Below are 27,782 nucleotides of genomic sequence, written 5' to 3' on the forward strand. Positions count from 1 at the left end.
GATGAGGCCCTAAAAAAAAAATCAGGTTATTGGAGGGTTTTTTTGTTGTTGTTGTTGTTATTGAGTTGTAGTTCTTTATGTATTTGGACATTAGCCCTTTATAAAATGTATGATATGCCAACATTTTCTCCCATTCCATAGATTGCCCTTATTATTATTTTCAGGTGTACAGCATAGTGAGTCAATACTTTTATAGATAATATTCCATTAAAATGTAGTATGATATATAATAATGATTATATTTTCCCTGTGCTGTGCAATATATCCTTGTTGCTTATGTACTTTATATACCTTAGTTTGTATATCTTAATCCCTTACATCTATCTGGACCATCCTTCCCTCTCCCAAGTGGTAACCATACTTTATTTCTTATATGCATGAGTCTGTTCCTATTTTGCTATCTACAGTGGTTAGTTTCATTTTTTTTAGATTTCACATATAAGTAATATCATAAAGCATGTGTCTTTCTCTGTGTGACTTATTTCACTAAGCTTGATATTCTCTAGGTCTGTCCACATTACTGCAAATGGCAACATTTCATTCTTTTTTATAACTGAATAATATTCCATTATATAATATTATATGTATGCATATATATCACATCTTCTTTATCCATTAATCTGTTGGTGGGCACTTGGTTGGCTTCCAGGTCTTGGCTCTTGTAAATACTGCTGCTATAAACATTGGAGTTTACATATCTTTCCAAATTAGTGTTTTTCCTTTTTTTTCAGATATAAACACAGGAGTGGAGGAGTTCCCGTCATAGCGCAATGGTTAATGAATCCAACGAGGAACCATGAGGTTGTGGGTTTGATCTCTGGCCTTGCTCAGTGGGTTAAGGATCTGGCATTGCCCTGAGCTGTGGTGTAGGTTGCAGACATAGCTCAGATCCCGCGTGGCTGTGGTCTGGCGTAGGCTGGTGGCTACAGCTCCGATTTGACCCCTAGCCTGGGAACCTCCATGTGCCGTGGGAGCAGCCCTAGAAAAGTCAAAAAGACAAAAACAAAAACAAAAACAAAAACAGGAGTGGAATTGCTGGATCATATAATAGCTCTATTTTTACTTTTCTGAGGAACCTCCATACTATTTTCCATAGCGACTGCACCACTTTACATTCCCACCAACAGTGTAGAAGGGTTCCATTTTCTCCACACTTCTGAGGAGAGTTTTTGTATGCTAATTATATTAAATTGCTATGACTTCAAACTAAATTGTTATAAATTTAGTTTTTTTTTTTTAATTTTGATTCTTATAGTAACCACTAAGAAAATATATTTAAATATTTACTCAAAAGTAATGAGAGGGGAATAATATCAACACCATTAATAATTATGGAAATTCATATTAAAACCACAATAGAGCATCATTTCATGCCCACTAAGATGATTATAATAAAAAATTATAATAGAAAATAACAAGTATTAGATAGGATGTAGAAAAGTTAGAACCTTCATACTTTTCTAAGCAGAAATGTGAAATGGTGCAACTGCTAAAGAAAATTGTTTGGTGGCTCTTCACAAAATTAAATATAGAATAACCATTTTTTCCCATATTTCCACTCCTAGGTTTATACCCGAAACAAATGAAAACAGGTACTCAAACATGTACACAAATGTTTATAGCAACACTATTCACAATAGCTCAAAGTAGAAATAATCTAAATGATCATTAATAGATGAACGGATAAATAAATTGTGGTGTATTTGTGCAATAAAATATTATTCAGTCATACAAAGTAATTAAGTACTGACATATGTTACAATGTGGAGAAACCCCAAAAACATTATGCTAAGTTCAAGAAACCAGACACAAAAGGAACCATATTGCATTATTCCATTTACATGAAATATCTGGAATAGATATACCTATAGATACAGAAGGCGGACTGGTAGTTGCCGGGGGCTAGAGGAAAGAATAATGGCAAGAAGTTTTTTCATGATTAAAGGGTTTTACTTTAGAATGTCAGAAAAGTTTTTGAGCTAAATGAGGTTGTAGTTAGTTGCACAATGCTGTAAAGGTACTAAATGACACTGAATTGTTCACTTTAAAATGGGTAAATATGTGAGATTAACTTTAAATAAATTAAAAGGAAAACATTTCTGGAGAATGTTACATGGTTAAGAAATAAACTTATTTTTTTCTGTGGTATTCAGCTACTAATAATTTTATATTTATTGTGATTTATTTTCTCATCTAAATGGACCCTTGTTTTTATTAATTTTTAATTCTTACTTATAGAAGTTTTAGGCAGCACAAATCTACATCTTTCTGTGGAGTAGTAGAAAGGCATAGACAAGAGACCATCCTGATATATCCTATGTATGTGGATGTTATGTAACACAATAAAAAGTAACAGTTTAAAGAATTCCTCACACTTTGTAGGCCAAAGTAGCCTGAAAACCTCTTATAAGTTTCAGTGAAAATAAATTAATGATATCAATGAAATGATTTCAGATCTATCATCTTCTTACAGCTTTCTCAGATTATAACCATATATATACTCAGAATGACATGATATTTAGAAGGAGGTTTGTCTGTTAAAATCTTTGATAATTTCCTATGAATTAATTGTTTTCTGGCATCAGTCATTTTCTGTAAAGAGGCAGGGGGCATTGATTAATAGATTACAAAGCAAAATCAATTTTGGAGAATCGTCATCTTCTGAGTCACATAGCTATTTACAGAATTCTATAAATGTGTTTCTAATAGCTATCTGTTCAATGAAAATGTTATCTGACTAAAGTTTCCTTCTTTGGATTGTTAGTCACTATTCAATATCTTTATAATTAGCTAGCTCATATGCAATCATGTTATTTCTTTTTTCCACATTTTTAACCTTTTTATGAAATAGCTTTTCCCATTATGTACAAATGTGTAAGTGTATAATCGTATGCAAGATGTGACTTCAATGAGTCAGTCTGACATCTACACTTTTCCTTTACTGCCTGACATTTTCTAAATTTATTTATATTTACTTATTATTTAATTATTTATTTCAGATTCTTTTGAAAGGGGTGCATTAGAAATTTCATCATTATCGATAACTTGCATATCACCTTTCATGTTCAATAACATGTTTTACAGAGTTTTCCATGATCTATGTACACTTTTTGTTGTTGCCATTTTCCTATTTGGCTAGCCATTAGATGGATCAATTCACAAGCCTAGATATATATCTATTGGCACAATTTAAGAGCTAACAAGAAGAGTGTTTGTAAATAGTTTCTTCAGTTGATTTCCTGCCTCCTACCTTACTGAGTGTTACTCTTCACTCTTCTTAGCTAAATACTCTCTGGTTCTCTGTTCTAAATGTTTGAGTGCCCCCAGGGCACAGTTTTAGGACTTAATCTACATTCAATTCCTCAGGGATCTAATCTAGCCCTATGGCTTAAAAATCACCCATATATTCATAAATTCCAAATTCATAAAGCCCACATTGTAAAACTCAACTGCATAATCAAAACCTTATAGGTCTGTCATTTCAAATTTAATATATATGGAACTGATATACTGATTTACTTCCACATTTGCTCTCCCATTATTGTTGCAAACCTCAGCAAGTGATATAAGTATTTACTCAAATCCTCAAAGGCAAAACTCTTGGAAAAATCCTTAATCTCTTCCTTTCTCTTCACCCAAATCCAGGCCTATGGGCTTTATCTTCAAAATATATCCAAAGTCTGTTGACTTCTCACTTCCTCTACTGCTACCATTCTAGCCTGAGCCACCATCATCTCTTGCCCAGAAAACTCAAGAACCTCCTAACTGTTCTCCTCTTTCACTCTTGACCCCCAAATACAATTTTGACATAAGAATTAGAGCAATCCTGGTAAAATATAAGGTTTTCAGTTCCTGTGACACATGAGGTTCTATCACAATAAGCTCTTGAAATATCATTTCCTTTACTTGAAATACCATTAATGCTGTTCCCTTGACAACAGCTATACATCCCTTGGCTCTCAGCTCTACTTCCATAAAAAAATCTTCCCTGAATCTCTGACACTACATAATCTACAGACATATTATTTTAAACTAAAATAGGGATAAACAAGTATTCAGAAAATATCTGATCATTTAATATTAGGCACCTATTTTAAGAAATTACAAGAAATATCTGGGTAAAAGCTCATATATATACAGTATATACATATATGTATAAATAGAAATTCTAAAATATAAAGCTTGAATTAACCTCTACCTTTAGTAGGTAACCTAGTTGTTTTATATTTTTAACTATTAAATATCTCATAATACAGAAATAAAGTATATCTTGGTATCTGTATATAAACTACAAGGATTTAAGATGAACAATTTACTATATCTACTCTAAATTTATGACGTTTAAGAAATAGAACTAGAGATACATAGCATGTCATCAATTGAAGAGTACAATCAATTAAATCAATTCTTCCACTTTCTTCTCCAAAGGTAACTCTATCTGAAAATGAAATGTCATTTTAGTCTCTGCCCACAGTTGAACCTCTATCATGCTCCATAAGTTTAAATCCAAAGGCATGATTTTCTTTAATTTTAATTGATCACAGACAAAATGTCATCCTAGATGTATATAACAATATATGGACTCCTGGGATATCTAAGAAACTATTGCTATTTAAAATACACAAACTACACATTGCATGATATCCTTAAACTTTATAAGGCCACAAAATTAATAAGAAGATCGAATCTAATGTGAAAATTTGGGGCGAGTGCTGGACGGTTTCTTTGTTATGTTTATTTGTTTTGAACTTCAGGTTGAGTTAATTATAGTCATTTCATAGCTTAAAATCATTATTGTATTTATTACTCTTTATTTACTATTAACATTTTTCCTCCAACTTGTTCTATAACCCTGCTTCCCTACCCTCTTAGGCACCTACTTTCATGTAGTTAATATATATTTTCCAATCTACCTTACATATATATACTTAATATTGTGAAATACCTTGAAAAATATAATATTGGGGGAATAAGTATTTTTATAAAGTGATATTATTCTAATATTTTTATTTTAGATATTCCTGTTTTGTTTGTCGTGAATGCTGCAGACATTTTCTCCCACTCAGCCATCTCTCTTAATCCTGTTTATGACATCCTTTTCAGAGTAGAGATCTTGAATTTAATGTATTTAAATTCATCAATTTTTATCTTTATGATTGGTGTTTTTAGGGTTTTGTTAATAACAATTTTACCAACCTCTTCTTCTAGAACAGAAGCACTTTAGATCTATATTACCTGTTCTTTTATATGCTGAAGAAACTGGCTTTGACTTTTTCTTTTTCACAGCAGGATCACAAAACTCTTGCCAGGGCCTTATGTGCCTTATCAATCTACACACACCGTAGGGACATCCTTAACATCTTGCAGACTCCACACTCTTTCTAAGGTCTAGTAGGCAATTTCTCAAACTAGCGTCCTCTCCATAAATATCCTATAGTTCACACAAAAGACATCAGCTTCTCAAGGGGGACCTTTACAATTTTCATTGGCACTAGTCCTTTTAAGTACTTCATCCTGCTATGTTTAAACCATCTCCGTTTATATGGTGCTGTGTATTCTTACAGAATCTTATCCCTGCTTATGCTTTTCTTTCCTTTATAAGGCTAACTCACTAATTATTTTCCCTATAACTCACACTCTTACCCACTAAAATAGGGAGATTATTCTTACATGTACGCATAGATGACCACATATGTAATCTGAATCTCAGATAATGTTCATTTCCTTTAAATTTACCAAGTGGACAAAGGAAATAAACATCCAATTCCAAGATCTCTCAACTTGAATATACAGATTTAACATATCACAATTCCCACAAATTTGTTTCACTCATATTTTAGCAAATTAAGGATAGGAGTTCTTGCAGTAATATATAGCCAATTACTTAGGAGGGCTCCAGTATTGTACAAAATTACCAACAAAATGGGGACTTAATTTAAAAGGTTCACTTAGATTGATCTTTCCAGGAAAGAAAATTTGAATAATCACATTTAAAGGGAGTTAATTTCTATTGGACAATTTCATTTAAAGATTTTCATTTCATGAATTTTTAAATTAAAATTTTATTACTACCTTAAACCAGTTTCTCTCTATAAAAGGCATTTTTTTTCCTTCAAATGGTGCATTCTAATGGAAGAGTATTATTACTTTAAAATTACAATGACTGGAGTTCCCAATGTGGCACTCTTGGTTCAGAATCTGACTGTAGTGTCTTGGGCCACTGCAGAGGTGTGAGTTTGATCCTTGGCCCTGCACAGTAGGTAAAAGTTATGGCATTGCTGCAACTGTATTGCTAGGGTGGGATTCTATCTCTGGTTCTAGAACTTCCATATATTATGGTACTGCCATAAAAAAAAATTGCAATGGCCATCCAACTCTTCTCATAACTGCTTAAACATAAATCATTTCTTTGAATGTAGTCCTAAGACAACTTTTAAATCTTTTCCCACCCTGGAATCGTCTGCCTTTAAAGAGAGTTTATACAATAAATAACATAAAAACAAATTATGGACTCACTTCACCAGCAATGGTGACAAACTTGAACACACATACGCAAACACAGAAACACTCATGTATTCATCATTTTTAAAGAACTTTTTCATAATTCTGGATATAGTTTTGTATAAAAGTTTGCTTCTAAATTTAAAGGTATAGCATTTCCTTAAACTTAATATTTCTTTCATTCAAAGACTTAAAGTATCCCAAAGGACTGTCCATCTTATTACAGAAATTTTGTTTCATAGAATGGCCCCAAGTACCTCATATCAACCAACTGATTAAAAATTACTCTTGAACTAAAAATATACAAATTCCCTTAAAATATTATTTGGTTAACTGAATTATAGTTCTCATAAATTGATTTCAATCATATTACATTTAAATGTCTATGTTTTAGACATAACAAATCCACCATAAATGTACCTGTTTGAAGTTCCCATTGTGTCTCATTGGGTTAAGGATCCAACACAGTATCCATGAGGATACAGTTCGATCCCTGGCCTTGTTCAGTGGGTTAAGAATCTGGCATTTCCACAAGCTGCATCATAGGTCACAGACACAGCTCAGATCCACTGTTGTTGTGGCTGTGGCATGGGTCTCAGCTGAAGCTCAAATTCAAGCCCTATCCTGGGAAATTCCATATGCTATAGGCGCTGCCTTAAAAAGAAAAAAAAATATGAATTTACCTGTCTTTAAATATACACCTTCTGTATAACAAGGCCTCTACCAAGAAAAAATAATAAAGAAATTCAAGAGGAACTTCCATTAGTCAAAGTCTATTTCTGATCTATATTGCATATTCTTGGCCATGATGAACAAATTTGGTCACTGATCATATGCAATGATCATATGAAATATCAGGTACCATATAATGAACTTGCTCATACATTACTGACATAGCAGGTTCAAAATTAGTTTTCTTGTTCTTCCACATATATCTGACACTCAATATGTACTATAGTGTTACAATATAACATCCTTGACCTCTTAGGCACTTTTAGATCTAGGATGCATAATCCCTATAAAATGTAGTATCCATAACTACTGATGACTCCTTGCTCCCTACAGAAACACCACAGGGTTAACTGAGCTTTCTGTACCTTCCTCAATCAACAACAACATGGATAAGACTTCTATATAACCCAATCTTTAAAATAATTTTAAAGGCTTCTATGTAGATTCTAAAAGAAAATACACATAAGCATTTATGTTCAAAATATAATTGAAGCCCTTGAAAGTGTTCATTTTATTTTAAATTGCACTTGTTCTTTGACATTTCAACATTAGAGCCCATTACTCCATTTTGTGCTATACCGTCCTTTACAGAAATCCCACTCAATAAATGAGATTAATCTTTGAACCATAAGAAATTTATTATTCCTTGCTATATACCTATTTTAGCTTATCATGAAATTTCTATAACCACATAAACATATTATTAAATAGAAATTTACGAAGTAAAAAATTTATAATTCTTCTCTCAAATTAAAATATATATATATATTTGATGCCCTCTCTTAACATTAAAAAAAACAGACCATTACATTAAATATGCTAGTGCCATTCTGAAGTCTTAATAGTCTCTAGGAGAATTTATACACGAGTTCATAGAACTTTACCACAAACAACTCCTTAACAGGGGTTTTTAACCAGATAATACATGAACCACATCTGCACTATGAGAGCTGATTTATAAAATTTCACTTCTCATGTTATCAGGTCTATGTGTGTTCAGTTCTGAATAATAGTAAAATCAAAGAATTTGATTAACCAAAGAAGGATTTATTTTTATGACATGAGAAGAAGCTCAGTGGCAGAAGGTTCAGGGTTGTCACTGAGACTCACCAATGCCAACAGGAGCTGGATTTTTTCCAACTTTGAATTCTGCCAGTCTTAGAGTATAGAGAATCTCATGTTCAAGGGTGTCCAGTAGCCATATGATACCTTCTACCTTCAAAACTACAGTTGGACAGGCAGGGGGCCAAAGGTGAAATGATGAAGAGATTATTCCTAGAGACACATTTCTTTTTATTCAGAATGGATCCACTTCCTAGTGATTTACACCTATATCTCATTGGCTAGAACCGTGTCACAGACACTATAGCTTTTAGGGTGGCTGGAAAATTAGGTATTTCTTAATGTTTCCTAATTGAGCACATTGACACCATGAGTAAATTTGAAGCTCTGATAGTAAAGAAAAAAATAATGGACCTTTGAGTTTCTGTCGTGGCTCACTGGTTAATGAAAACGACTAGCATCCATGAGGACATGGGTTTGATCCCTGGCCTCGCTCAGTGGGTTAAGGATCCGATATTGCTGTGAGCTATGGTGTAGGTTGCAATGTTGTAAGTTATCTATTTTACGTATGGTAATGTGCATATGTTAATCCCAAACTCCTCCTTTACTCTTTCCCCCCCACATTTCCCCTTTGGCAACCATTAGTTTGATTTTGAGATTTGTGAGTCTGTTTTGCCAAATAGTATTACATTTCATGGGAATACTACAATTATTTAAACAATTCTCATGTTGAAAAGCATTCTTATTGTTTACAATTCCTGACTATTGTGAATATATCTGCTATGAAAATTCTAAGTTTTTAAAAATTCAGTTGTATATTTCCATTTCTCTTAGGCAAATACCTAGTAATAGAATTACTGAGTCATAAGGCATGTATATGTTTAACTCCTAAAATTATTTCCAAAGTGGCTGTACTATTGTATACTCTCACATCCAGGGACATCATAATTAAATTGCTGAAATCAAGAATAAGGGAGGAATTCTCAAAGTAACCAGAGACTAAAAGGAAAAAAAATAGTATTTACCTGGTGAAAATGCATAATTCTTTTAATTTCATTATTTCTTTATTTAAGCATGTATACCCTATAAACATTTTACTGCTTTTAAAACACCCAAACTTAAAATATCTGATTTTACTCTACATTTACAATTTTTTTACAATTTCAAAATTAGCAGTTAAAATTTTTGTGAATACTGACATATTTCAATTTCTACCATTATAACTATTGCTTTTATTATCTTGCTCCTTCTTTTCATTATTTTTTCCTACTTATGATCTGACTTTGAGTTTTTGGAATTTATATCATACACAAGCATACACACACTTTTAAATGTTAGTATTAAAAATTTAACACAATTAATTATTCCAAAGCTAGTTAATATCTCTACTTTCTCTGTGAACAATATAAATATATTAGAATGTTTTATTTCAATCACACCCTTACATATTATTATTTTAGTTCTTAAGTTTCTCCTTTTGAAGTCCCCTAAATTGCTTATTAATGTTTTTTTTTCTAAATCAATGCTAATTTAGATTTAGCCAACTTGATAATGAATTTCTTTGGCACCATTGTTTCTTACATTGAATCCCTTCTTCTCTTTTCTATATCTTTGTATTACTAAACTATACCAACTACTATATCTTTCAGTTAGGTTCAATGCGTAGTAAACTCTCTAATTATTTGTTTGGAAATATTTTTATTTAGTTCTCACTGTTGAAGAGCAGCTGTGTGTAGAATTCCTGTTGGGTAATTATTTTACCTTTTCCCTCTGAAGATATTATTCCATGCCTTTCAGGCCTTTATTGTTATTTATGAAAATCAACTGTCAGAATTTTGTTCAATGGGAAATGATTTCTCTTTTATCTATGGTTGATTATTTGGTTTTCTGCTTACTTTAAAATATTCTACAGTTTTAACAGCATCTATCTTGTGTAAATTAATTTATATTTTTTACAATGTACTTTTTTATGAGAGTATAGTTGATTTGCAGTGTTGGATCAATTTCTGCTGTACACCATAGTGATCCAGTCATGTGTGTGTATGTGTAAATATATTCTTTTCTCATTATCCTTCATCATTGTCTATCCCAAAAGATTGCATATCCATTCCAAATGTAACAGTTTACATCTACCAGCCCCAAACTCCCCATCCATCTCACTTCCCAACCCCCTTGGCAACCACAAGTCTATTCTCTATATCTGTGAGTCTGTTTCTATTTTTTAGATAGGTTCATTTGTGCCATATTTTAGATTCCACGTATAAGTTATTTCATACAGTATTTTTCTTTCTCTTTCTGAAATATTTCATTTAATGTGAGAATCTCTAGTTTCATCCATATTGCTGTAAATGGCATTATTTTGTTCTTTTTTATGGCTGAGTAGTATTCCATTGTATATATGTACCACATCTTTTATATATATATATATAAAAGATGTGTACTATATATATATATATAGTACCACATCTTTTTAATCTATTCATCCATCAATGACATTTCCATGTCTTGGGCTACTGTAAATAGTGCTACAATGAACATACAGGTGCATGTATCTTTTTGAATGAATATTTTGTCCAGATATATGCCCAAGAGTGGGATTGCTGGATCATAAACAGTACGGTATTGGCAAAAAACAGAAATATAAATCAATGGAATAGGATAGAAAGCCCAGAAATAAACCCAAGTGCCTCTGGTCAAACATAGACAGCATGTCCTGACATAAATTACAGCAACATCTTATTTGATCCACCTCCTAAATTGACAATAAAAACAAAAGCAAAATGATGGGATCTAATTAAACACAAAAGCTTTTGCAGAGCAAAGGAAAACATTAAAAAATGAAAAGACAATGAGGGGAGAAAAACTTTGCAAACAAAATCTTTTGGCCTAATCTCCAAAATATATAAACAATTCATACAACTCAAAAACAACAAAACAAACAACACAATAGAAAAAAAAAATGGGCAGATGACCTAAATAGACATTCCTCCAAAGAAGAAAACAACAGCAGAAAACAACCCAATTGAAAAATGGGCAGAAGACATAAATAGACAATTTTCCAAAGAAGACATAAGGACGGCCAGTAGGCACATGCAAAAATGCTCAACATCACTAATTATTATAGAAATGCAAATCAAAACTGCAACGAGGTACCACACTGCACCACTCAGAAAAGCTATCACTAACAAGTCTACAAATAATAAATGCCAGAGACAGTGTGGAGAAAAGGGAATACACCTTCACTATTGGTGGGAATATAAATTGGTGCGGCCACTATGAAAACAGTATGGAGGTTCTCAGAACAGTAAATATAAAACTACCATATGATCTAGACTAACATATTTATCCTGCTTCCCCATCAATGTACATTTCAGTTTATTCTTTTTTTCAACATTGGCTACATAAAATTTTTAGTTTTATTATGTTCTGGAATTTTTATAATTTTATAGTGGTGAGGAGTCCACATTAGCTGAGAATATCATAGTAACCAAAAGCCAATTATTAATTTCTTCATTCAGTTTTATGTTATATATTGACTTAAAATAATTAACAATTCATATTCTATAACCTGATAGTTCTATGGTTTGTAATTTAAAATAGATTTTTACATGTCTTATTATGAAAAGATAATTATAACATTGTATTTGAAAGTATTTTGAGAGTGCAAAGTGCTCTACAACATTATAGACTTTTTTTTCCACTATACAGCAGGGGACCAAATTACACATACATGTATACATACTTTTTCCTCCAATTGTTGTGTTGTGATGTAAGTATCTAGACATAGTTCTTTTTTTTCTTGATTTATTAATTATTTTTTGCTGTACAACATGGGGAAAAATTACTCTTACATGTATATTTTTTTTTCCCACCTTTTGTTCTGTTGCAATATAGGTATCTATATGTAGTTCTCGGATGCTACTCAGCAGAATCTCCTTGTAAATCCATTCCAGGTTGTATCCAATAACCCCAAGCTCCTGATCTCTCCCCCTTCCTCCCTCTCCCCCCAAGGCAGCCACAAGTCTATTCTCCAAGTCCATGATCTTCATTTCCATGGAAAGGTTCATTTGTGCCATATATTAAATTCCAGATAGAAGTGATATCATATGGTATTTGTCTTTGTCTTTCTGGCTCATTTCACTCAGTGTGAGAGTCTCTAGTTCCATCCATGTTGCTGCAAATGGCATTATGTTGTTCTGTTTTATGGCTGAGTAGTATTCCATTGTGTACATATACCACACCTTCCTAATCCAATCATCTGTCAATGGACATTTGGGTTGTTTCCATGTCTTGGCTATTGTGAATAGAGCTGCAATGAATATGCAGGTGCATATGTCTCTTTTAAGTAGAGTTTTGTCCGGATAGATGCCCAAGAGTGGGATTGCAGGATCATATGGAAGTTCTATGTATAGATTTCTAAGGTATCTCCAAACTGATCTCCACAGTAGCTGTACCAGTTTACATTCCCACCAGCAGAGCAGGAGGGTTCCCTTTTCTCCACAGCCCCTCCAGCACTTGTTATTTGTAGACTTCTTAATGATGGCCATTCTGACTGGTGTGAGGTGGTATCTCATGGTAGTTTTGATTTGCATTTCTCTTATAATCAGAGATGTTGAGCATTTTTCCATGTGCTTATTGGCCATCCGTATATCTTCCTTGGAGAACAATCTATTCAGGTCTTTTCCCATTTTTCCATTGGGTGATTGGCTTTTTTGCTGTTGAGTTGTACAGGTTGTTTGTACATTTTAGAGATTAAGCCCTTGTCTGTTGCATCATTTGAAACTATTTTCTCCCATTCTGTAAGTAGTCTTTTTGTTTTCTTTTTGGTTTCCCTTGTTGTGCAAAAACTTGTTAGTTTGATTAGGTCCCATGGGTTTATTGTTGCTCTAATTTCTATTGCTTTGGGGGACTGACCTGAGAAAATATTCTTGAGGTTGATGTCAGAGAGTGTTTTGCCGATGTTCTCTTCCAGGAGTTTGATGGTGTCTTGTCTTCTATTTAAGTCTTTCAGCCATTTGGAGTGTATTTTGGTGCATGGTGTGAGGGTGTGTTCTAGTTTCTTTGCTTTGCATGCAGCTGTCCAGGTTTCCCAGCAATGCTTGCTGAATAGACTTTCTTTTTCCCATTTGATGGTCTTGCCTCCCTTGTCAAAGATTAATGGACCACAGGTGTCAGGGTTTATTTCCGGGTTCTCTATTCTGTTCCATTGGTCTGCCTGTCTGTTTTGATACCAGTACCACACTCTTTTGATGACTGTGGCTTTGTAGTATTTCTTGAAGTCTGGGAGAGTTATGCCTCCTGCTTTGTTTTTGTTTCTCAGGATTGCTTTGGCGATTCTGGGTCTTTTGTTGTTCCATATAAATGTTTGGATTGTTTGTTCTAGTTCTGTGAAAAATGTCCTGGGTAATTGGATAGGGATTGCATTGAATCTGTAGATTGCTTTGGGTAGTATGGGCATTTTTACAATATTGATTTTCCCAATCCAGGAACATGCAATATCTTTCCATTTTGTTACATCTTCTTTGGTTTCTTCGATTAAAGTTTTATAGTTCTCAGCATATAGGTCCTTTACCTCCTTGGTCAGGTGTATTACAAGGTATTTGATTTTGTGAGGTGCAATTTTAAAAGGTATCATATTTTTGTATTCCTTTTCTAATATTTCTTTGATGTATACAGAAATATGACTGACTTCTGAATGTTAATCGTATATCCTGCTATTTTGCTGAATTTATTAATCAGTTCAAGTAGTTTTGGGGTTGAGTCCTTAGGGTTTTCTATGTATAGTGTCATGTTTTCTGCATACAGTGACCGTTTTATCTCTTCTCTCCCTATTTGGACGCCTTTTATTTCTTTTGTTTTTCTAATTGCTGTGGCTAGGACTTCCAAAACTATGTTGAAGAGCAGTGGTGAGAGTGCTCATCCCTGTCTTCTTCCAGATTTGAGTGAGAAGGCTTTCATTTTTATCCATTGAGTATTATATTTACTGTGGATGTGTCATAAATGGCTTTGGCTATGTTTAGGAATGTTCCTTCTATACCCACTTTGGCGAGGCTTTTGATCATGAGTGGATGTTGGACTTTGTCAAATGCTTTTTCTGCATCTATTGAGATGATCATATGGTTTTTGACTTTGCTTTTGCTAATGTGGTGTTATGACCTTGATTGATTTGCATATGTTGAACCATCCTTGTGAACCTGGGATGAGCCCTACCTGGATTGTGGGGTATGACCTTTTTGATATGTTGTTGGATTCGGTTGGCTAAAATTTTGTTGAGATTTTTTGTGTCTTTATTCATCAAAGCTATTGGCTGATAGTTTTCTTTTTTGGTAGCATCTTTGTCTGGTTTTGGAATTAGGGTGATGGTGGCATCATAGAATGTCTTTGGGAGTGTTCCTTCTTCTTCAGCCTTTTGAAAATTTATGGAGGATGGGCACCAGATCCTCTTTGTATGTTTGGTAGAATTCACCTGTGAAGCCATCTGGTCATGGACTTTTATTTGTAGGGAGTGTTTTTATGACATATTCAATTTCATTTCTAGTGATCGGTCTGTTCAGTTGGTCTGTTTCTTCTTGATTCAATTTTGGAAGGCTGTAAGATTCTAGAAAACTGACCATTTCTTCCAGATTGTCAAATTTGTTGGCATATAGTTGTTCATTGTATTCTCTTATGGTTTTTTGTAATTCTGTGGTATCCCTTGTGATTTCTCCCTTTTCATTTATAATTTTGTTTATTTGGGTTTTTTCTCTCCTCTTCTTAGTGAGTCTAGCCAGGGGTTTGTCAATTTTGTTTACCTTTTCAAAGAACCAGCTCTTGGTTTTATTAATTTTCTCTATTGTTTTTTGAATCTCTATTTTATTGATTTCCTCTTTGATCTTTATGATTTCCTTCCTTCTGCTGACTTTAGGTCTTTTTTGTTCTTCATTTTCTAATTCATTTAGTTAGTGAGTGAAGTTGTCAATTTGAGATCTTTCTTCTTTTTTGAGGAAGGCCTGTATCGGTATGAATTTCCCTCTGAGCACTGTTTTTGTGGCCTCCCACAGGTTCTGAGATGTTGTGTCTTCATTATCATTTGTCTCAAGTTATTTTTTAATTTCCCTCTTGATTTCCTCATTGTCCCATTGTATTTTTAGTAGCATGTTGTTTAGTCTCCATGTAGTAGATTTTTTTCTCACTTCTTTTCCTATGGTTGATTTCTAGTTTCATACCATTGTGGTTGGAGAAGATACTTGAAAAAATTTCTATGCTCCTAAATTTGTTGAGGTTAGCTTTGTGTCCCAATATGTGGTCGATTCTTGACAATGTTCCATGTGCACTTGAGAAGAATGTGTACTCTTATTTTTTTGGGTGTAGTGGCCTTGAAGATGTCAATTAAGTCTAACTTTTCAATTGTTTCCTTTAGGATCTCTGTTGCTTTATTGGTTTTCTGTCTAGAGGATCTGTCCATTGGTATGAGCAGGGATTAAAGTCTCCTACTATGATTGTATTCCCATCAAACTCATTTTCTATGAGATACAACAATTTATGGCATTTGAACTTTATTTTAGATCAGAGTAAAATGTGAAGTTTATAAAATTATTTTATTTGATTTTGTTTCCCCCCATGTATTATATGTTGAGTGGACACATACACACAAACTGTTTTTATTTATTAAGACATTCTTTTGTTATTTTGTTACCCTGGCAACTTTGCTCTGCCAATGACTTTCTGTCCTGACACTTGATAAATTAGTTATGAAAGTAGAGATTAGACTATGCTATTGCAGGAAATCTGTGGCTCACATCATGAATCACATCCTGGCATGCTTTAATGAGAGATCAATAATGTTTTCATGGAGAGACCCTATAGTGTTTTATAAATAGTAAGGGATTAGTGTAAAAGTGCAGGAGACAACGTGCTAATCATATGTCTACCTAAAGAATTTGTTTTTGCTTTTTGGGGGAAATCACTCCTTGAACATGATAAATGTGTGAAGACAGAAATAAATACAAATACCAGTGTTTGTTCATTGGTCAGGCTGCCTCTTAAAAACTGGATATATTTATTTTCTATTGAAAGATATGTGACTATTGTCATTTTCCTATCTCACATTGTTATATTTTAAATATATCTTTATCCAATACTTTGTGAATCAGAAAAATTTGTCAATATGTTCAGTGTGAAGAGCATTATTGGTTGTATATTCCAAATAAAATTACAGTTTCTGAAGCACTTACAAATTGCCCTACATGAGGCCAATGCTTACAAGCATCTAGTCTTATGTGATGAATATGGCCAAACTCGAGGATTTTTGAAATGGTCAGACAAGAGATGAGAGTGGAAAACTTTGCTCACGGCTGATGTCATATCATTATAAATATAAATTTCATTTTTATAGTTTGGGCTTTGTAAGGAGTAAGGGATCTATGAAATATTTGGGACAAGAATGAGATATAATGAGACTATGTTTAAGGAAAATGTAATTTAATACCTGTGCAAAAGATGTATTAGATTAAAGAGGCACAGGAAGCTGAAAGTCCCTCTCTACTCCAAGTAATGGTTAATATATACTAAGATTACTTTCTGATATTTTGTAATGTGAACAGTTGTTCTCATGAAGATATAGAGGAGTTGGAATTTTATCTTTAATTCAGGAGCATAGCCAAAGCTGAAGACACATTTGATAGTAATGCACTTATATAAGATCCTATAAATTGGGTTTTAGATAGCATAGGGTGGTTAAGAGTAAAGACTGGAAATAAATTTCAATTCTATAAATGCATGCAGAGAATCTACTTTGTGCTAAGAACTATGCTAAGCTCTGAGGACAAAAGTATCATCAAAGCAAGCTCTTTTCCTTTAAGAGACCTCAAAATCTAAAAAATAGTGGAGACATGCAAGTAAAAATAAAGACTTACCAATGTCCTATATATTAAAATGATAATGAATCCTGAGAGATGTCAGTATGTGTTTTAATGATCCATTGTTAAGTAAGTTTAGGAAACACTACCTATTAAATGTTACCTTAGCATATCAATAAGTAAAAAAATAATAATAATAAGCCTTTTATGGACCTTGAGTGCTAGATATTTTATTAAGCATTGAATGTGGAATATATCTTTTATCCATATAGCAATCCTATATTTATACAAACTTTTGGACTAGAAAACTGAGACTTGGAGTTATAAAAGTATAAGGATCTTTTTTTTTTTTTTAACTCTGGAGTAAATTCTATTTACATATAGTATGTTTTGATTAAACATGTTTTCAGCTGAATAATATATTACAAAGCATAGAATAACAGACCAATATCAGTATTTTAACCAAGAAATTATATGGATGGAGATTTTAACCACTGTATCAAACATTAAGATAGTGAAGGTACTGAAAAACATTGAGATTAAAGAAGTAATGTATTCAACTACCTTTAAAGGTGTAACAAAACTGATAGTAGATAGACAAGCTTTAAAATTTTTCTATCCCCAAATTAAACTATTACCACCTAAGTACACCTTTCCACTTAGTTCTTCTTATAGAATATAGTTATTTAAAGAAAAATGAAGAATATCAAACACAAACACATACCTGTATCTATTTTATTAATGTTTTGACTCTACTAAATGTGGAAATTGTACAAAGCCTATGTCCTATAAAGGTGTTATATATCAATTAAAAATCATAGATATATATGATTGCTGAACTAACAGGTCTCTAAAAATTTAATTACCCAGTGTTCAATTTTAAGGTCACTATACACAATGTAAAAGCAGTGTGGAAAACAAGCAAACAGAAAGAACACTTTACTCTTGTGGTTCTGTTATTCCAGTCATAAAAACTGACATAGTACATTACCAATATCTGGTCATCCAAATACAAATGTACATAAGCAATCATGCTCTAAGTTCCTAGATAGTATCATTTATAATGCAATTGCCTTCAGCTTATTTCAACCTTATGGTTCTCAAGAATTTCCAGAATTGATACCTATGGTTTGCTATTTATATACTCATAAATGTAAAGCTAGGGTAATTTGGAAACAGATTTTTGTAGAGAGTACATCACAATTGTTAACACTGAATTTTTGTTGTAATCATAGAATCTTTTGATAAGTTTCTAAAGTGTTCATATGTCAATTATAGCTCAATAAAAAGCCAATAACAAAACAGAAAAATGATAAAATCTAAAGAGTGATAGAGGACATAAATTAGTTGACTTAACTCTGACTAAAAATAGAGGTCAGCAAGTATAAAATAATTTTACACCTATGGTATATATTTGCTGAAGGGATTATAATAAGTGAATGCTTTGAATGATTTGAATGAATCAGAAAAGACTTTCTGGAGAAGGGAAATTCTGACTATGGTTTAAAGATAAATAAACACATGATAATTGGTAGAATGTGATGGATGTTGACTGGGAGAGAATCCTGAGGGGAATTAGGAAACTGTACAAGTTAAGAAGTACCAAAAAAAAAAAAAAAGACTTTCACAAGATAAATGTGTGAGGGTAGTTAAAAGAAGAAGGGGAGAGGAAATAAACAGGGACAGGCATTCAAACCAGAGCTCAGATATTTGTAGTAATTTTTACTTTTAAACAGTTTTGATATGGTGAAAAAGGTGTTTAAGGAAAGTTATTCTATCAGTTCTTTGATGAGCAAGTAAAGAAATCAGAGCAAGAATTCAGGTTAAAAAAATGCCTCAAAAATCCAGACATAACTTTACTAAGGACTAGGAGGTGCTCACTGGGTGTTGAAATAAAGATATTTGGGAATCGATTTGAGAGATTTGACAGGTAATATTTGACATACTTCAACAGTGGATTGTGAGTGTGCATCTGTGTGTGTGTGTGTGTACATGTGTGTGTGCTAAGATAAAGGGAGAAGAATAGCATTAAGCATTTTAACTGGGATTGAAGGTGTTCCAGAAAGACTACAGGAATATTAAATTAAAAGCTAACAAAAATGAAGCCCAGCACTCCTAAATTCAACATGCTTGAGACAAAGAAAACACCTATAACTGCATTTGCTCAATCTGTCTCACTATAAAAGGTTTAAGACTATTTATTTTTGTTTTCATTGATATTTGATTTTGTTCTTTTTATTATACCAATGTAGGTTGTTGGCACTTAAATTCACAACTGGACCTTTAGAGTGAGAAAACATGGTATTTTACCTGAAAACATTAGGGATTTGTTCACATTAATATGACTAGAAAAAAAGCTTATACAATGCCAACTTCTATATTGTGTCCTTAATCTGTGCAGTTATTAAGTTAGTTAACTGGTGTTCAAAGATCTCAAGGGACAAATTGATATTAGTGGCAGGTCTTCTTGAGATCTATATTGAATCTGGTGAGTTTTCAATACTCATCTGTTTTGCAGTCTCTTCAGTTCACTCTACCTAGAGAAGTAATCTTAGTACTTTACCTGAACTATATTTCAGCACTTTGTATTTATTTTCTACTTAAGGAAAACCAAAGACACACAAGATATTTGTTATGTAGAGATTAGCATCTTAATAACCAAATTAGTTTTCACTCACCAGGTAATTTAGTGCATTTCTCCAAAGGAGTTATGTTCTGCTCAGTAGAAAGCTTAACTACAGTGAAATTGCAACAGATTTTTGAGCACTAAAATTGCAAACCTCCAACCAATACCTGCCAAATATTCTAGCACTGAAAATAATTTATAATTAATCTGTATGGATAATTTGATTTGAGTGAAATGAATAAATGTCTTCTGGAAAGAAACTACATACCTGTCTTCAGCACAGATTTCCTGATATAGAAAAGGAAATGAATGGACGTGGAGTTAGAATCACTCAGAGCAAGTTCCAGCTTCCCACCAACAAGCTCAATGACCTTGAGCAAGTCATTTAATCTTTATGAACCTCAAGTTCCATATCTATAAAATGAAAAAAAAATTGATTTCTGTATCCAACTTACAACTTAGAGTAGACCATGAGAAATAAAATATTATGTAAGCAAGATTACCTTATGACATGATAACTAATAATTTCACTTAAGATACTAATTCTTTTCACTGTAATTTTGTTTGGGTTGTATTTATTAAAAATGATCTTATCTCCCTTTAGAATTACTATTGTACTTGTAGGTTACAACATATATCCAATGTACATCTTGTGAATATTTTAAGTCATCTCAAAACCATAATGAATAAAATATAGTGTGCTTGGCTATTACAGATTTTATAACTTACAAAAAATATAGGAATTTTCTACTTCTTCATTGGTTCATTTTGCTGGTTATTTATGTTGACATGCACACTCAAATCTGCTTTGCTATATTTTGCTTTATAGCACTGTGACTGGAATTCTGTAAATTATGATTCCTATACTCACTTGACAGATGGTTTCCAGCTACCTTCTGCCTATAGGAGGCACTAGCAAGAGATCAGAAAGCAGGAAGAAGAAAGGGACTTTATAGTTCTGGCTCTGTAAGTGTGGCAGCAGGCAGTTTACACTTGCCTCTAGCCCAGGATTATTTGTTAGCATATTTTGATGTCAGGCACTACTAGTCTTCCTTTTTGATTTTCAAGGCCCTTATTTCCACCTCATCATCTTTTTTATGCTCTCTCAAACTTGATGGTATCTTAGAAACTAACTCCATCTGTTTGGAATACCAAGACTAGTTTCTCTTTTCCTGACTGGACCTTCAAGGAAATATTCATATAAAGGTATACAAATTTATTCTTATATAGATTTAATTTTAAAAATCAAAATAATATCAATAACAAAAATTACATGTATGACTTTGAAAATAAAAAGAAGCCCCAGAAATTTTATGGTTTCCATGTGAAATCTTGTCATACAAGGCAAAAGCATAATTGAAAGTCAATGCTATATATACACTATACACTAAAGGTGATTTGCCACATGAATAAGTTGTGAACAGAAGAAGGCAAAGCATACTTATATAAACCAAATTTTTTCCTTTGAAATTTTGTTCACCATTAAGTATCTCATGCAGGAAAATTAGTTGAATCTTCTTAACAGCTTAACTCTTTGATGGCCCTCATATCAACATTACTGTTTTCATCATCTACACTGGAGTTATTCCAAGAATATCTGTCAATGTATTTTTTTCTACAATACTTCACAATTTTCAGATTAAAAATAACATTTTACTTGCACTTTAAACAGCCTAAAAGAAATATTGAGCCAGTGAGCACTCAATATTTTCCCTAAAATAAATTATCAAGATAATATAAAATATGACATTTCCACATTCCATTCAATACAATTGTTTTCAAGAAAGTAAATCAATATTTCTTTAGGGGTAAAAAAATTAAACAATACAAACATAAAAAAAAACACAAAAAAACAAGAAAGTCCCTAACTTGAATTGAAAGCATCACTTCACAATGGGCTAAACCATTTATTCAAATATTCTAAGGATGTTCATATTCATCAAAGAATGATGTATAGAGTGTAGTATTTTTCTCATATTTTGAAAACTGCTTACACACATTGCCACTTTCAAAAGCTCGTCTTATGTTTGGCATGTTCACAGAAAAATACAAATAATTTCATATAGAAAAATAGACAATTGAAGAAACCTCTCCTTGAAGAAAAGAAAGTAGATGAAGCATAATTTTTAGTGCATTACTGAATGTGCAATGTAGGGTTTATTCGCAAGGGCTCTCCCCACTAAAAACAAAAAGAAACTGTGATCTATCCCCAGAGCTTGGTGTGGTTTCTGATGGCAATGAAATCAGAACGGTGAAGTTCAGGACCAATCAATGAGAGAATACACTTTCTCAGGCCACACAGCTCTTACAAAATTATCCAGATATGAAACCTTGAAGAAAGTCAAAAAATTTCAAATATTTGCCAAAATGGCCACACCATCCAAAGCAAGCTATAGACTTAATGTGACCCCTGTCAAATTACCCATATTATTTTGCACAGAACTAGAACAAATAATCCTAAATTTTATGTGGAACCATAAAAGACTCAGAATTGCTAAAGCAATCCTGAGGAAAAAGAACAAAGCTTGAGGCATAACCCTCCCAGACTTCAGTCAATACTATAAAGCTACAGTAATCAAAAACAGTGTGGTATTGGCACAAAACCAACATATGAATCAATGGAACAGAACAGAGAAACCAGTAATATACCCAGACACCTAGAGTCAACTAATTTTCAAAAAAGAGGGCAAGAATACACAATGGAGAAAAAAGTCTCTTCAGCAAATGGGAATGAGGGAAAGCTGGATAGCCACACGTAAGTCAATGAAGTTAGAACACACTCTCACACCATACACAAAGATAAACTTGAAAATGGTTAAAGACTTAAATATAAGACATGATACCATAAAACTCCTAGAAGAGAACATAAGCAAAATATTCTCTGACATAAAAGGTACAAATCTGTTCTTAGGTCAGTCTCCCAAGGCAATAGAAATAAAAAACAAAGTAAACAAATGAGACCTAATCAAACTTATGAGATTTTGCACAGCAAAGGAAACCATAAACAAAACAAAAAGAACCTATTGACTGGAAGAGAATATTTGTAAACCTTGTGACCAACAAGGGATTAACTTCTAAAATATACAAACAACTTCTACAACTCAATAACTAAGAAACAAACAACACAATCAAAAATGGGCAGAAGACCTAAATAGACATTTCTCCAAAGACATACAGATGGGCAACAGGCATATGAAAAGATGCTGAACATCATTAATTATTAGAGAAATGTAAGTCAAAACTACAGGGAGGTACTGCTTCATACCAGTCAGATAGCCATCATTAAAAATTCTACAAATAACAAATACTGGAGAGGATGTGGAGAAAAAGGAACCTTCCTGCACTGTTGCTTGGAATGTAAATTGGTTCAGCCACTATGGAAAACAATGTAGAGTTATGATCTAGCAATACCACTCCTGGGCATATATCCAGAGGAAAAAAAATAATTTGAAAAGATACATGCTCCCCAATGTTTATAACAGCACTGTTTACAATAGTCAAGACATGAAAGCAATCTAAGTGTCCATTGACAGCTGAATGGATAAATAAAATGTATATATACACAATGAAATATTACTTAGCCATAAAATAGAATGAAATAATACCTTTTGCAGCAACATGGATCGACCTAGAGATTATCATACTAAGTGAAAGAAGTCAAAAAGAGAAAGACAAATACCATATGATAACACACATTTGGAATCTAAATTATGATTCATATGAACGTATTTATGGAATAGAAATAGACTCATAGACATAGAAAACAAATGCATTGTTATCAAAGGAGGAAAGGGGTGGAGGAGTAATTTGGAGTTTCAAATTAGTAGATACAAACTACTATACAACAAGTAAATAATAAGATCCTACTGTACAGCACAGGGAATTATATTCAATATCCTGCAATAAATCATATTAGAAATAATATGTACATATATATAACTGAGTAACTGCTGTACAGCAGAAACTAACACAATATTGTAAATCAACTGTACCTTAATAAAAAATTCAAATGTTGGTACCATACAAATTATTTTGCTTCACCAAAATCCAATTAAGATAAATGTAAATATTAAAATATAAATTTAAATACCTATACATTTGGAAAGTATAAACTACTTTACTAAGTAACTCAAGACTTGAGGAAAATTTTAAAGTGAAAATTTTAAATATTGGAACTGAATAATAATGAAAATATTACATTTTATACTGTAGTTTCAGAATTATGGAGTAAGGTATTTGGTGGGCTTTTTACCTAGCAAAATAACAATTAACCTGGAGAAAATTGTTTTACAAAAATAAGAATTCAATGTCTTTGGTAATTGTCCTAAGAGCACATAGCAAAGTGAGAGGTATTTATTTTCAAAAGTCCATTAAATCTCAGTAAAAACAATGAAACTCTGTAGTATTTCAGTCATGACCCACTCCTTTAACACTTCCTCCCCTACTTTACAGAAGGTTTTTCTGAGAAGCTCTTCTCTGGGTAAATGTGACAATGAAGGTGAGGATTCTCTCTATTCCAGTTCCCATTCCAAGGTTACAGTTTCCTTGTGGGAGGGGCAGGTGACTGGTGCTTCTCATTTTTCAAAGCCCCCTATTATAGAAGGTCTATTCCAGGCAAGAGTGACTAAAAGTTCTATACAGTGGAAACTAGCACAATATTGTTATTTTCTCTACCCAGCATTCACATGGCAAAAGCTCCACCCTGGGTACAGCCAACCACCAACATTGGGTCCCAATGCCTCTAACCCCAGCTCATCCTAGGAAGTATCTTGGTGGGAGGGGCAAGCCAAAAAGACTAGAGACCATTGCTATTTACTACCCTGTCAGCTCTCCTTGAGGGAACTACTTCATGTGGAAGAGACCTTGGAAAATTAAATGCATAGGGTTGTTGTAAAAAATAATGGAGATCTTGGTGGAGAACAATTAAGAGGACACTCATAGCTCCATGAAACAAGTAGGAAATGAGCACACATTAGAGCAATCAGAAATTTAACAGAAATAACTAAGGAAAGAGACAGGCAAAAGAGATATTATTAGATCACAGTCAACTATAGAGGTGGGGAAAGCTGTGTACATAGGTTAGGCTGTACTCACCCAAGAGCAAACACATCAGGACATAGGCAGACTTGAAAATTTTGCTCAAGTTGCATTTTCATCAGTCAACACAGTTCAGAAGCCTCAATGACAAAAGGACCTTAAAACATTACCTCTCACCAAACACTGACAAAACAATATGCTACTCTTACTGAGAGGTGAATCCTAGGAAGCCAGGTTCAGAAATAAAAGTACACTCAGCCATGGTAGTCTAGAAGACTGTGTTCATGCCCAAGCTACACATTTTCAGAAGCAATCTAAAAGTGAATATCTAAGATACAAGTCATTGGCTGGATATGAGCCAAAAAAACCATAATCTCCTTGAATTCTGATAACTACCTCCAAGGCACACACATATCCCTCAGTAAACACCTAACTTCTCAAGTTAAAAATCTAACTTCTCATGTGGGTTTAAGGACACATTTGATCAATAATAAGTGGCTTATGTTGACCTATGGGTAATCCCTAGGTAGCCAGTCACAAAGATGTAAATGAAGGGGAAAAATCTGGCTTAAGACATCAGAGTTTGTACAATGCAAGGGAAATAGACATCTCAGAATTAGCTCATCCAAGGTAATAAAAAATAAATGACCAAACAAAAAATAATATAAATTAAAACCACTGGGAGGAGTTCCCGTCGTGGCACAGTGGTTAACAAATCCGACTAGGAACCATGAGGTTGCGGGTTCGGTCCCTGCACTTGCTCAGTGGGTTGACAATCCGGCGTTGCCGTGAGCTGTGGTGTAGGTCGCAGACGCGGCTCGGATCCCGCGTTGCTGTGGCTCTGGTGCAGGCTGGCAGCTATAGCTCCGATTCGACCCCTAGCCTGGGAACCTTCATATGCCGTGAGAGCGGCCCAAGAAATGGCAAAAAGACAAAAAAAAAAGAAAAAATTCCAACAAACAAAAGTCCAGGACCAGATGGCTTCACAGGAGATTTCTGTCCAACATTTAGAGAAGAGCTAATACCTATCCTTCTGAAACTATTTCAAAAAATTGCAGAGGAAGGGATACTCCCTAACTCATTCTATGAGGCCACCGTCACCCTGATACCAAAACCAGACAAAGATACCACAAAAAAAGAAAACTACAGGCCAATTTCACTGATGAACATCGATGCAAAAACCCTCAACAAAATACTAGCAAACTGCATGCAACAATACATTAAAAGGATTGTACATCATGATCAAGTGGGATTTATCCCAGGGATGCAAGGGTTCTTTGATATCTGCAAATCCATCAGTGTGCTACACCACATTAACAAACTGAAGAAGAAAAACCATATGATCCTCTCAATAGACACAGAAAAAGCCTTTGACAAAATCCAACACCCATTTCGGATAAAAACCCTTCAGAAAGTGGACATAGAGGGAACCAGTCAATAGGTTCTTTTTGTTTTGTTTATGGTTTCCGTTGCTGTGGCTCTGTCGTAGGCTGGCGGCTACAGCTCTGATTCAACCCCTACCCTGGGAACCTCCATATGGTGCGGAAGTGGCCCAAGAAACAGCAAAAAGACCAAAAAAAAAAAAAAAACCACTGGGGAGGCAGTAATGGAGAATCTGTACCAAAGTTGTGACAACATATTTTCAAATGCAAGTTCTCATATTTAAAAAACACTTGTAACTCATCGCTTCTCGGCCTTTTGGCTAAGATCAAGTGTGAAAAACACTTGTAACTCAACGACAAAAAATCAAGTAACCTGAATAAAAATGAGGCAAAATGCTTGAATAGTCATTTCTCCAAAGATGATATACAAATGGCCAACAAGCATGTGAAGAGATTCTCAATGTCAATAATCATCACATAAATGCAAATAAAAACCATAATGAGATATCACCTCATACCTATCAGGATAGCTATCAAACAAAGCAAAACAAAACAAAACAAAAAAACCCTCAGAAAAATAAAAAGTGTTGCTGATGATGTGGAGAAATTAGAACACCTGTAGAATGTTGGTGGGGTTATAAAATGCTACAAACAGTATCGAGTTTTCTCAAAAATTAAAACTAGATCCAGCAATCTGGTATATATCCAAAATATTTGAAAGCAGGATCTTGAAAAAATATTTACACACTCATATTTCTAGCTGCACTATTTTTTTTTGTCTTTTTGCCTTTTCTAGGGCCATTCCTGGGGCGCATGTAGGTTCCCTACAACACAGCCACAGCAACGCAAGATCCAAGCCGCTATGACCTAGACCACAGCTCACAGCAATGCCAGATCCTTAACCATTGAGCAAGGCCAGGGATTGAACCCACCACCTCATGATTCCTAGTCGGATTCATTAACCACTGAGCCATGATGGCAACTCTTCTAGCTGCACTATTTACCATAGCCAAGACATAGAAGAAATGCAAATGACCATTGAGGGATGAATGAATAAACAAATGTTGTATATACATATAATGGAATCTTATTAGGCCTTAAAAAGGAGAAAAACCTTGTCACATCCCACAACATGTATGATCCTTTAGGACATTATGCTAAGTGAAATAAGACAATCACAAAAAGATAAATACTGTATGATTCTACTTATTTGTATGTAAAGTAGTCAAATTCAAAGAAGCAGAAAGTAGAATGATGGTTGTCAGGAGCTGTCAAGGAAGGATGGGACATTGTTGTTTAATGAATCTGAGTTTCAGATTTGCAAGATAAAACCATTTGGAAATCCCTTTAATAACAATGTCAATATACTTAACACCACTGAAATGAAAACTGAAAATATTTAAGATAGTAAATTTTATGTTATATGTTTTCTTACCACAAATTTAAAAAAACTATTATGATAATGATACAATAGAAAAATCCAATTTTAACAAAAAATTTCAAAACATGCAATGAAACAGGGAAGTGTGACACATTCATAAGAGTAAAAATGTGAAGTAAAAACTACCTTTGAAAGGGCCTGGCTGACTAACTTAGAGAAATACT

The sequence above is a fragment of the Phacochoerus africanus genome, chromosome X (genome assembly GCF_016906955.1).
Source record: "Phacochoerus africanus isolate WHEZ1 chromosome X, ROS_Pafr_v1, whole genome shotgun sequence".
NCBI lineage: Eukaryota > Metazoa > Chordata > Mammalia > Artiodactyla > Suidae > Phacochoerus > Phacochoerus africanus.